Source organism: Zeugodacus cucurbitae, chromosome 5, assembly GCF_028554725.1.
Source record: "Zeugodacus cucurbitae isolate PBARC_wt_2022May chromosome 5, idZeuCucr1.2, whole genome shotgun sequence".
NCBI lineage: Eukaryota > Metazoa > Arthropoda > Insecta > Diptera > Tephritidae > Zeugodacus > Zeugodacus cucurbitae.
The window spans coordinates 15,324,476-15,339,061 of NC_071670.1; positions in this window are offsets into that span (position 1 = coordinate 15,324,476).

Below are 14,586 nucleotides of genomic sequence, written 5' to 3' on the forward strand. Positions count from 1 at the left end.
AAGTGCTCACGGATGTCATTATAGCTACAATAACATCTAGCTAGAGAACTGAACCAGCTTTAACAATGACAACTACTGCTTAAGTTTGCTAAGCCCAAAGCTATTTACCGAGTTCTTCTTTATAATAAAATAGACAACTTTTACGAAAAAATCAATATACAATATTGCTAATAAATCTTTATCAACATTTCCATCTGCCCTACCATACTCAATCTAAGCATATACTTCAGATAGAGTTGTTTATAACTTACGACACATCATTTCGTCTTAAGCAGTCTTAAATAATTTGTTAAAATATTTCAGTTCACATTTCCAAATTCTAACCAAATTGGAAAGAAAGAAGATGTTTAGAACTAAAAAATAGAAATAAGCGCTATCTATGGCGTAAATATTTTGCTCCGAAGGTTACACAAACCATGACGTTCTATCGTTCTATCCACACGAGATCTATCGAAAAAATAATTCGTCACAATATAAAAATAGATTTTAGAAATATTTAAGAATCAGTGCTAACCCTTTAATAAACTCAATGCAAAATTAAAAAAAAAAAACCTGATTAAAATTCAACAATGAATAAACTGAATCACAAGGGCACCTATATTTGAGAGAATACACCACATAGCTCCAGAAATTTAACAAATAGAGATATTAAAACGTTGATATATATGTTGAATTTAATTTTTTTGGCCTTGCGGACCTTCAATTTTTATATTCTGGAAGTGACTAGGCTCTATATGCTATAAAAATTTCACAATACTTCCTACTTTAAAAATGGACAAGTTGTTCTCTTTTAGCATAACTGCAAGAGTTTTTCGCTTTACTGTTCCACTATAAGAGATTATTTGAACTATAATGTAAACTGAAAAATGCTCTCATGACCCTCGTCACTATGTTAGTTTCATTAATATTATTTTTTTAATATTGATTCTCGAAAAGAGACCTCATCAATTATTAACAGGTTCAATCGAGAAACATAAATTTTATCAATCCATAATGGCTGTTTTCGAACGTTTTCTATGTTCCACACGAAAAAGGCCAGAAAAGATACATATAGTCCAGCAACGGTTTGCGTTAGAGTACCTTTAAATTATTTTTCGCCACAATAGGTTTTTTAAATCGAGTGTATTTCTATCAGACACAGTGCAAAGAAATTTATATCTATGAGTTTTAAAGGGTTTTTCAATAAGAGCGCTACAAAAGTTTTGTTTTAAATAAAACAAAAAGGTTTGTGATATCAATATTCTTTATTCTTGTGAAAGTACGTCGATGCCATTATTAATGGAACTTCATTCCTTTTGCAAGACCACCACGGGCACGCTTGTAGTAGTCCAGACGCTGTACCCAATTTTCGACGGTTTTCAAGCATAAATCGGCCCATACCCTTGCAATTTTACGTTCGATATTCATACGAAGTTCCTCAATCGTCGCTGGCTTGTTGGCATAGACAATTGACTTGACATAGCCCCACAGGAAATAGTCCAACGGCGTCAAATCGCACGACCGAGGCGGCCAATTGACGTGCCATTACGTGAGAAAACACGTACCCAAACTTTGTTTTCCACACATCGATTGTGACATTCGCTCTGTGGCTTGTGGCGCCGTCCTGTTGGAACCACATATTGTCCAAGTCCATATCATCCAATTCGGACTAAAAACATTCGGTTATCATTAAGCGATAGCGATTCCCATTCACAGCAACGTGCCGGTCTTGAACAGCACAGAAGAAGTGCGGTCCAATGACGCCACCGGCCCATAACCGCACCAAACCGTAATTTTTTCGGGATGGTGACTCATGGAGTATAATGACCAATAATGCATATTTGGTTTTTGACGAGGCTATTCAGCCAGAAATGATGCTTCATTATAAATTGCATGTAGCTTTTAAAGATGAGGCCACTGACTCCGAATTTCGGTAGTAAATTTTAAAAATTTCAACTCGTTGGATTGTATATCTTTCCATGGTGAAATGGTAAACCTTACTGAACAGAAATCTCAAAAGAGCGGGAAAAATATGGCGTCGTTCGCTGTCCATATCGGTCTTTTGTAGCTACCCTATTAAAACCCCTTTATTTCTGAAACCTCGAATAATAGCGTTCGTTCTTTTCTAGAACATTTTTGAACTCTCAGTCAAACTTACGTTCCCAGTGTTCTTAAAACAAATTTCTCCGAATATCTTACTATTCAATATTTTTTACACTACCTCTAACTTAATGTTTTTCGAAAATGATATTTCTATATATCAAAAACGTATGGCAACAAAATCTCTGTCCAGAAGTCAAACGTGAGAACACCCATTGCGCTCCATATGCATTTTGCACACAAATTTCTCGCAAATGACTTTCGCAAACAAATTCTCAATCAGCGCAAATCCACTGCTAAATCCAGTTAGACGTCTGGCGAAAACCAGTCGCAAAATAATCGACCACCAAAACCGCTAATGTCCTGCAATTGATATCCTTTTCGCGTGTGGCCGACACCGAATGCCAAACAGCAGCGCGTCAGCATATGCTGTTGACATAGTGCAAATGTCTCATTGTTGTTGTTTTATTGAAGCTGCATGGCATTGCGTGGTCAAACATTGGGAACTGCGGACCGACTCGGCTGACTGTGACAAACGGCGCTATGGGCAAGACAGACGGCAGATGCGAAAATTCCGATTCACGCAGAAAACAACGAACATACATAACGGAGGGTATGTGTGTATGTGTCGAGGAAAGGTCAACACGATATGTCAGAAAAACACGCGTAATAAACGTAAGCGCCAATAAAGCACAACAAAAACGCGAATGAGATTCGATGCCAAGCAAAGGAACCCGGCAACTCGATATCAAGGGGTCCGAGAGTGTGAAGCGCTGGACGGTGCTATGCCTCCGCCAAGGGTAACAATTGCATGCGTTACATCGCTGATGGACCCTTCCCTTCCTAGCAGCAACTTGATGTGAACCTTTTTTCGCCTGTGGTGCTTTGGCACACTCTATGTCCTGCTGCGAATAATTGAAGGCTCGCGAGCGCATTTGTTCGTATGGCTAACTGTTGTTTTCGCATCGCGTAAATTTCGCGACCCTTTACACGTTGTCAACGTTGACAATGTGCCGTTTCGTTCTTTGTTGCTGTTTGTGTTACAATTCACATGTGGCGAAAGCCTTCGCATGCATTCTTCACTGGACTTTGTTGTGTTGCTGCTTGCTGAATTGTTGCGAAAGCAATTCTAACCTCAAACATAAGCAACATGGAATGATAGATTACTCATCTTCGAGTTATTTGATGGATTGTGTATGACAATTTTCGCGAAGTAGACTGTTTTGATAGATTTCATAATAGGTTGGAAAGTTCTACAGCTTTTAAAGACAATAATAAATATAAGTTAGATTTTTTCTTGATTAATACACTTAATTCTTTTAGTTGGTTTTTTCTCTTAAATTTTTTTCTCTAATGATTCAAGGAGAAGTACCTCGTCCAAAAATGAAACTGTTCTCAAATGAAGTGAATTTGAAGAATTTACCACAATAGAAGTCAATGAAACTGACTTTTTCATGATTTTACAAGAACACTGACGATGTAAATACAGTGGTCAGTTGGACCCAGAACTACAAATACTAATGAGCTCCTCAAAGACAGCATTGCTAATCTGGTCACCTCAAATAAGTGTTCGGGACCTTTCAACCTCAATCTGAATTCCTCTCTACATGCCATAATAGTGTAGAAATAGCACAGAATGAATCAGAATGAATATTTGAACATAAGCAGCAAAACAAATAGATTACACTCCCTCTATGTAAGACTTGATCTTTTCTTTACCGGAAAATAACTATTTCCAATTTGAATCGTTTTGACGAATTCGTAACAAAAAATTATACAAGCCATGGTAATATTCTTTTATCCACACGAGGACAATCGAAGCAACGATTCGTCGAAATAAAAAAAGTTTTTAGAAATATTTAGGATCAGCGCCATCTCTTGAATACGCTTAATTCAAAATTAAACTTAATCCAAGTTCAATAATGAATCAACCGAATCAAAAAGGCGCATATGCTTTGTCATCGCTGGATAATGTGATTAGGCTGAGATTGTTGATTTTGCAGGCAAGTTGGAGTTGCCTTATCTTCCTCGACTTCACTTAAACTTCAAAGCAAGTCCAGTTGTTAATTTTGTCTAGCCAGAATTTTTTCATATTTCGCAGATCAGTATGTTACCGTCTAGCGAGTATTCTACAATCTCTAACTCAAAATCTTCGAGCTATATATATAACAAATAACGAATTATTTGACATTCTGATATTTATATTCCGGAAATGACTAGGCTCTCCTAATAAAACGACTGAACAATCTCATTTCTGCTTTTCTTATATGATGCTTTAAATGTCTCAACAGAATTCATACTTTTAAATACCAAAAGTACCAGGTGACAAATTATTTCCTTTTAGCTTAACTGTAAGGCAGTTTCACTTTACTGTTCCATTAAAAGAAATTATTTGAACTGTAATAGAACGTGCAAAATAAGTTTTCCCAATTGGATTCGTTTTGCCGAAATGTTTTTCATAATTCGATAATTTTGAAGTATTTATTTGCATTCGTAATACCAAAATTACTCATTCAATATTTCATTAAGTAGTTTGAAGACTTGTAGAGTAACTTTCAATCAGCATCACAACTGACCATGTGAATCTTGTACCGGGTACAATTGGAACCCTAGAATGTTAGTTTCTTTTCTTCTTTTCTTTGTGGGACGAGTAGTATTCGTTGTAGTTACTGCAGTATCTAGAACTCAATTATGCTAGTATAACTCGAGATAAGCGGAATTTGTGCGAACAGGTGGTGTTTACCACGGTAGCATGAAGTTACAAACTTTCGTACATTCTGGCTGGCTATGCCAGTTTTTGAGAAACTATGCTGATGGCGCATAACTTATGTTGAGAGGACTGACTTTGTCGTAATTTACTGAGGATGGTACTTCACCTCGTTCGTTTATTCAAGTACTGCCGATTCTATTGTTAGAGTAAATTTGTATTTTGACACATATTTTTGAACTTTTCGTAAAAATATATATTGATGGTAGAGTCCACTCATAACAATGGAAAGAAATTATTCTTTACTTCAGTTACTTGATGCAGTACCTTCAATAGTTGAGGATTTAATTCGGAATAAAATATCCACTTAAAACTGGAAGAAATAATTCGCCATACTTAATGTTTTAAAAGGGTGCACATTTTGGGAAAGAAACAATTCCAATATCTGATATCGTTATTACAAATCCGGGCGAGTTTGGTTTCCAGCTCAGGAGAAAAGGAAGTAGAAAGAAGAATAAGAAGAAGATAATCACACACCAGAAATTGGCTTTAATATTCCCGCGTGTACACCTTTTTACTTTAAGGCAACCTTAATACCATTACATACGCATCTCTCGGTAAATATTTACTTAGTGTCGTATGTTTGTCACACTGTCATCGTCCAGTCGCTGACAAATGACCCACACGCCAATGTCCTTTTCATCAACATCATTAACATTTAATGTTGTTGCTGTTGTTATTTTTGCAACGCAACATGCAATTAAAGGCTAAAGAAGAATGACTACGAATAAATATACGTGTACATCGCATTGTTGTTGTTGTTTTTGTTGTTAATGTTGCGTAAATTCTTTTGCGGCTTGGCAAAAATTTTCTGCGCACATTTTCGCGGCAAAGTGTTGTGGCATGACTTCGCAAGCAAACAACCGCGTGGCAAGTTGTAGGTGTGTGTGTGTATTTGTAGAGCCCACAGTGAGTTCACAGCAGCAAATATGAGTTAGTAGCACAAATATGAAGTGAAGGACGACGCTGACGCTGCCTAATTGTGTGTTGGCTAATGTTGATGGCTGGCATAATGCAGTGCCAGGAGAGTGAGAGAATGTGTGTGGCACTGACATACAAATGTAAGTAAATATGTTTGTACAAATATGCACATTGTTGCAAGTACTGCTACATGTTGTTACATGGTACAACAACCACATGGCTGTCAGTTTGACTTACTCAACCACCTTCTACCCGCATTCAGCAGCCACCACCAGCTCATTACTGTTACTTAATTCGGCTCGCCACTCGCTATTTTATTAACAGTACATTGTGTGTGTATGACGGAAATTTGCGCTGTGGACAGCGCTGTCACAACGGATTTGCGACGACTGACCAGAAATCTTGGAATTTACAGATGGTTATGGATACATATATAAAATTTTATGACCAGGTCAAACATAACTCAGGAGTTACACGTGAGTTCAGGCGAATATTTCGCACATAGGTATATGTTTATGCCCATATAATGTACTTAAATGTATTGGTATGAAAATATTATGGAAAAATATGATTATATACCAAAATCAGCTAATCACATGCCTTGATTCCTTGAAAGACACAATACAAATTTTATAAAAGCTGCAATGTACATATATATACATTTGCGCACATATTTATGCACTCGTCTAATATATAAAGAGTCCATATAAACTAACTAATAAAGAGCTTGCATTCGTAAAATCTTTTTTCGTTGATATTAACCCAAGGTCAAACTTCTTTTCACTATAAAATCGTACTAATATGAAAAGAAATCGGGTGAATTTACTCCCAAAATAGAAAAGCGAGAGTTCATAAATGCAATAGATATAAATATATAAATAATTATTTCTGTAAAAAAACTTAAGGCTTATATCATTCAATATTTACCATATATCCCTATTTACCATATTTTATGGATATTTATTATAAGTCACAAAATGGCATACGTTAGTCCGTAAATTTGACATCATAAAAATCTGGTTTTATCCTATAAAATTGAAAATGCAATTTTAAGATCAGGAAAATTTGTTTTTATACTCTCGCAACAAACTTGCTAAAGAGAGTATTATAGGTTTGTTCACATAACGGTTGTTTGTAAGTCATGAAACTAAACGAGTTAGATATAGGGTTATATATATCAAAATGTGCAGAATGACGAGACGAGTTAAAATCCGTATGTCTGTCTGTCCGTCCGTCCGTCTGCCCGTGCAATGGTTAACTTGAGTAAAAATTAAGATATCTTGACGAAACTTGGTACACATGTTCCTTGGGATCGTGAGAGGGTTGCTATTGAAAACGGGTGCCACGCTCACAAAATGACGAAAACTGAAAATAGCACTAGGAAGGGGCATATTTGGATGTAAGTTTTTTGTGGAAGTGGGCGTGGCCCCGCCCTATATATATATATATGTCTCAAACCAATAAAGCTATAGAAACCAAACTTTCCGGAGGCGTTTTTTTCAGCCACTTCCTTATGCAGTCCAAAAATGATAGAAATCGGATTATAACCACGCCCACCTCCCATACAAGGGTCATGTTGAAAATTGCTAAAAGTGAGTTAACTCTATAACGAAAAACTTAAGAAACACAAAATTTCACAGAGGAAATGGAAGAAAGAAGCTGCACTCAGAATAAAAACGGGGCGTGGCGTTGTACACTTATGGTTCAAAAACTATATCTCAGGAACTACTCGACCCATTTGAATGAAATGCGATAAATATTATTTTCTTGACACCCTGGATATTGAACTCAGTGCCTATGAGTAATTTTTCACCGGATATATAGGTAAATCTTTCAGTTATTTTAATTTAATTCATGTGAGATATCTTATATAGTGGTATGGTGAAAATGAGTAGAATCGGTTCAGGAATAAGTTCAGTGTGTTATCTTAATAAAACTATATCAATATATTGCGGGAGTATAAAATGTTCGGTTTCACCCGAACTTAGACTTTCCTTATTTGTTAAATATAACAAGATGAAAGTCAAGATTTGCCTCTGTTGCACTTCAGTATCAAAACTGAAAGATTTCACTGTCTATAAATACTATTTGACCTTTTCTTAACAGTAAAAAAATTTAATTCTTGTCAAACTCACTGCAATACAAAAAAAAAATAGTCTCTTAAAATAATGGTCTGAGTCAAAAGGATTTAACGAGATAACGTATACATACATCCTTGACTACCGAGCTCTCCCGATTTACTGGCTGATATTTTTTTGAATTTCTAGTAAAACCTGAAGATGTGAGTAAGGGTAAGAAAGAGAAGAATCATGAAAAAGATTAATCAGTATTTTGAAAAAAAGTACCAAATACGAAATGATATATCATACATTTTAATTGCATATTTCGAGAATATTTAACAGCCTAAATGTACCCTCGAGAAAACCAACGACAACTTCGTTTTTTATTATTTTTTTTGTTTTTAACTATAATCCAATATCAAGTCCGAATAATTATTAAATACACTGAAATTATATACGTTGTTTTCCTATATTCAAGTGTAAGCATACCATAATAGATTTTTCCTTGCCTAATCACTTTTATAGGGAAATTCCACACTTTTCTCAAAATATATATTTAATAGTAAATATATGAAATTGAATGTCATTAAACTATTTAAAAATGTTTTCATATTTCTTCATGCTCTAATCAATTGTCTTTGCTTTAAAGAGCACATGTCGTCTGCCACTTAACAGCAAACTCCTTTAACATTCGAATGTGAAATACTTGCTGACAACATAGCTTAACAGTTCGTTAGAATTTCATCAGCATTTCCCCTGCAAAAGCAATTCCACCCACCCACCTATTTCATTGCAAGGAAAGTTCTTGGAAAATGCTTAACATTTTCGCAATTCCAATGAGCGCAGGGGAAATGCAAAAGCAAACAGCGCTGTAAAGAGGGAAAAACAAAAGCAAACGATTTTCCAAGTAAGCGAATGTTAAACTCATTTCGGTAGAGCGCCCTTGGCAAAAGGAAAAGCGAGTGTTCGTGTACATGCTCAAATGAGTATTGCAGCACGAGCGATGCGAGTGAGTCGAAGAGGTTAAATGAGTGACTGTAAACTTGGTGGCAGTTGTTTGGGCTTATAGACATAAGGTATGTAAGTCCAGTAAATACTATTTAAAAATTAAAAGATTAATAATATTAATATTTAATTTTAATTAAGAATTAAGAATTAAGAATTAAGAATTAAGAATTAAGAATTAAGAATTAAGAATTAAGAATTAAGAATTAAGAATTAAGAATTAAGAATTAAGAATTAAGAATTAAGAATTAAGAATTAAGAATTAATAATTAAGAATTAAGAATTAAGAATTAAGAATTAAGAATTAAGAATTAAAAATTGAGAATTGAGAATTAAGAATTAAGAATTAAGAATTAAGAATTAAGAATTAAGAATTAAGAATTAAGAATTAAGAATTAAGAATTAAGAATTAAGAATTAAGAATTAAGAATTAAGAATTAAGAAGTAAGAATTAAGAATTAAGAATTAAGAATTAAGAATTAAGAATTAAGAATTAAGAATTAAGAATTAAGAATTAAGAATTAAGAATTAAGAATTAAGAATTAAGAATTAAGAATTAAGAATTGAGAATTGAGAATTAAGAATTAAGAATTAAGAATTAAGAATTAGGAATTAGGAATTAGGAATTAGGAATTAAAAATTAAAAACTAAAAATTAAAAACCAAAAATTTAGAGTTGAAAATTGAGCATTAAGATAGATTACGAGATAAAACTAATTGTTTAGATTTCTTAAAAGACATTTAGAACAGGTCCTCATATGTACCCCACAAATATATATACACTTAGATCCTCACTCGCCTTTCATCAAGTTCAACTTAATGTCGCTTTTTCAACAAAGCTTGCCAAAAACAATATTAATTTGGCAGCGCCACACACGAGGTGCATATTTGTATTGAAAGGAATATTCCGAATTTTTTCCAAACGGCAACAAAGGCAGCAAAATCCAGCATAAGACAAAAGCTATGAGCGAAATAATAATAATTATCAAGAAGGGATAAATAATAGTTGGCATTTGAGATTTGACTACAACCATAATTTACGGTATATTTTGGACTTTGCACAGTGGTACGAAGTCAAAGGTTAGTAGAGAAATAGTATTTTGAATCCAACTGAGTATAATATTGAAAAGAAAGCTGTTATAATTACTAAATACTATTAATGAAGCTGAGAATATGAAAGACTAGTAATTTCTTACTGCTTATCTGATAGTAAATTGTATCTATCAGAAGAACGCCAGTAGACCTATGTCCGTTGGATACAGTTTATACTATTCAAAGTAATGAAACCCGTCGACCGGGCTTTAGACCAAATGGCTAAAAGATTGCCAAGACTTTTTTTGAACCAACAACCATATCAAAGAATGAAGTTGGCGGACTTCAAAGTGCTTAACCGCGAAATTTCATACAGAATTCGTTTTCTAAAACTTTAAAATTTAAATAAATTTTTCTAAACATTATTTTCAATTAAAATTTTTTCGATAAAATTTATAAATTTAACTCACTGTTCAACTGAAAATAAACTTACGCCCAATACTATTTACCAATAAAGACCGGTACGCGGTGTTTATTTGTCTCAGAAGGCACACATAAAGATCGAAAGCCTCATTTTCAGCATTTCGGCCGACTATAGCATACATTTGGGCGCATAAGCAGCGCTTTTCAATAATACTATGCCACACCACACTAGAGGGACACTATAGTTTTCACTAATAAACCACATTTGGCATTCAGCAAATTTTTGTTATTGTTATGCATAACAACAACAACATCTCCTTACTACTCATTATCCAGCCAAACGCGTTTATATGCCACGCGTTGTCCTCTGCGCGTCTCAAAGCATTTTGGGCGCATATTGAAATAACAAGTGCGCTTCAATTAATCGCACCTTTTTCGGGCAAAACAATAATACAAAACCATACCTACTCGAAATATATCCACACTCACACAAACATACTCATACACGACGACAGCACAGCGCATATCAATCGGTGTCGGTATTTGTGCAAATATTTGAATTTATAGTTGAATGGCGCATCACATTCGCGCCAAAGGATATGCAGCAATAAGTTGCTTAGCGGCTGGCTGCCCAAATGCTTTTACATGCGTGTTTCTACAAATGCGGATGAACTGCTTGCTTGTGTGTGTGTGTGTGTCTGTGTCTGCGCGCATTTTCGCCTCAAGTATTCGTGTATTTTGCTTTAAAACTATCAAATGCAGAACAACTGTAGTAGAATTGTAGACACGCCGCTGCGCACACACATACATTCACTGCTATATATACACACATATATTATTTTAAGTCCTTGCCTTCAAAGGCAGCCTCTCTATTATTACAGCCAACTTCACTTGGCTCAAGTGCTTTGAGTTTATTGTGTGTGGACATATGTACTGAATAAATGTGTGTGTGTGTGTGTGTATTCATGTGTTTTGCTCTTAATTAAGGATAAACACACGCAGACAATGGTTTTCGCGTTTGATTTCTTTTCAAATTCAATTAAAACTGTTATGGACGGAGATTTTGTGAGTATAATAAATGAATGTATTTATGTATGTATGCTTTTATACAGGAAAGTCTTCAATTTAGTTTTGGGTCCGGCGGTGAGTGAAGAATTTGGAATTGTTATGGAAAGGTGTTGAACGGAAAATCTGAATAGTTGCGTATACATATATGTACATTAAATATATATTTATGCCAGGGATATTTTCTAAGTATTTTAAAGCATATGACATGCAGTTCTTTAGTTTACTAAAGGACTTTCATAGGTCTTTAAAATCAGTTATATATTGAACTAGTCTCTCTTAGTTTACATTAAGATTCTGTATGAAGGTTCATATGCAATGCAAGTCATGTGGTTTTGGACTATTCAAGCTGAGATTTATTAGGAAATGCTTTGAGGGTCCAAAATATCTTAATTTTGGAAAGTATACTGGTCTCGGTATTACATAATTTAACTTATAAATAATACAAATTTCACAAAATACTGTTTAAATATGTATGTATTTTTGATATGCTAAATTGTTTAAATGAAATATATGATTGTATATAGGCATTTCCGCCAGAAGGTCCGCCACAGACAAAATATTAAACAATATTAGAATTACAAAGTTTTTGCATATTTTCACAGGAATATATTTAAATATAGTTATAATAAATTAATTTTAAATTAATTCATAACCAATTTCGAGATATACGAAAGCCAAGTCGCATAGGTGCTACTATTGTCATTTAGATTTTTCTACTGCATTTGTTTTTTCGTTAAAATTGTTAAAGAAACATTCATTTATTAATATTCTGTATGAATTTTTGATTTGTGTAAAACCTTTATAAGGGTACAAAGAGCAAAATAAAATGCATAAAAAAGCATGCGATTATAAATAACTGTTAGTTTTTGTTCTCTTATTAACTTATATTTCAATGTCCCGAGCAACATCACTGCATCGGAAATATAAGCAGAAAGTTCGCAAAATTTTTAGTACAAACGGTTAATTTGTATACAAATAAAATAAACAAGTAAGGAAAGGCTAAGTTCGGGTGCAACCGAACATTTTATACTCTCGCAATTTATTGCCATATTTTTATAAAGATAACACACAATTTGACCCATATATTCGGCATAAAGTCCAATAGAAAATCGAAAATTATCATATATAAAATATAAGCTGAGGTAATTCCTAAGCCGATTTCACTAATTTTCATCACCAACATACATTACATCTAAGATTATATGGTCATTTAATTTGGCTAAGATATTTCACATATTAACCCCTTGACGTATCAATTAGCGCAACGAAATTTGTTTTCAACTGTTCGCACACAACTTGCACTACACAAACCAGTTTTGACTATTAGCAGAAAAAGATATCATCTGAATTAAATTGAGATATCTGAGAGATTTACCGATATTTTCGGTAACAAGTTACCATGAGGCACTGAGTTCTTCTTATTCGATTTCCGAAGCATTGGAAAGTTATAGTCCGATTTCGATAATTTTTTCACAAGATCACAGATTATATACAGTATTTGAGTAAAGTTTTATTTCGCTATCTCCATTGGTTCCTTATGTATATATTATAGAGTGAAGGAATAAGATTGAATTCAAAATTGAGTTGTATGGGAAGTAGTCGAGGTTGTGAACCGATTTCGCCCATTTTTCATCCGTTTTATCAGGGTGTCAAGAAAATATTATGTACCGAATTTCATTGCAATCAGTCGGGTAGTCCCTGAAATATGATTTTTGATCCATAAGTGGGCGATGCCACGCCCATTTTCTATATTGTAAAAAAATCTTAGTGCAGCATCTTTCTGCTATTTCTTCTGTTAAATGGGAGGTGGGCATGGTTATTATCCGATTTCTTTCATTTTTGGGCTGTATTAAGAAGTGGCTTAAAGAAACGACTGCAGAAAGTTTGGGTTATATAGCTTTATTGGATGCGAGTTTTCGCCATATTGTGGGCGTGGCAGTGCTCCGATTTTGGCCATTTTCGAAAGCCCTCTCACGGTCCCAAGGAACATGTGTGCCAAGTTTCGTCAAGATATCTCACTTTTTACTCAAGTTATCCGTTGCATGGACGGACGGACGGACAAACAGACATTCGACTTCATGACTTATAAACAACCGATATATGAACAAAACTATAATACTCGCTTAGCAACTTTTGTTGCGACAGTATAAAAAAGTCTTGTACAAAAATCTGAAGATTTGTGATTTTCTTCTTCTTAACTGGCGTAGAAACCGCTTACGCGGTTATAGCCGAGTCCACAACAGTGCGCCACGCATCTCTCCTTTTGGCGGTTTGGCGCCAATTGGTAATACCAAGTGAAGACAGGTCCTTCTCCACCTGGTCCTTCCAACGGAGTGGAGGTCTCCCTCTTCCTCGGCTTCCACCAGCGGGTACTGCATCGAAAACTTTCAGAGCTGGGGCACTTTCATCCATTCGAACAACATGACCCAGCCAGCGTAGCCGCTGTCTTTTTATTCGCTGGACTATGTCTATGTCGTCGAACAACACATACAGCTCATCATTCCATCTTCTGCGGTATTCGCCGTTGCCAATGTTTAAGGGACCGTAAATCTTCCGCAAAACCTTTCTCTCGAAAACTCCTAGTGCCGTCTCATCGGATGTTGACACCGTCCACGCTTCTGCTCCATAAAGTAGGACGGGAATGATGAGGGACTTGTAGAGTTTAGTTTTTGTTCGTCGAGAGAGGACTTTACTTTTCAATTGCCTACTCAGTCCATAGTAGCACCTGTTGGCAAGAGTGATTCTGCGTTGGATTTCAAGGCTGACATTATTATCGGTGTTAATGTTGGTTCCTAGGTATACGAAATTATCTACAACTTCAAAGTTATGACTGTCAACAGTGACGTGGGAGCCAAGACGCGAATGCGCTGACTGTTTGTTTGATGACAGGAGATATTTCGTCTTGTCCTCGTTCACCACCAGACCCATTCGCTTCGCTTCCTTATCCAGGCGGGAAAAAGCAGAACTAACGGCGCGGGTGTTGTTTCCGATGATATCAATATCATCGGCGTACGCCAGGAGCTGTACACTCTTGTAGAAGATTGTACCTTCTCTATTTAGCTCTGCAGCTCTTATAATTTTCTCCAGCATCAAGTTAAAGAAGTCGCACGATAGCGAGTCACCTTGTCTGAAACCTCGTTTGGTATCGAACGGCTCGGAGAGGTCCTTCCCGATCCTGACGGAGCTTTTGGTGTTGCTCAACGTCAACTTACACAGCCGTATTAGTTTTGCG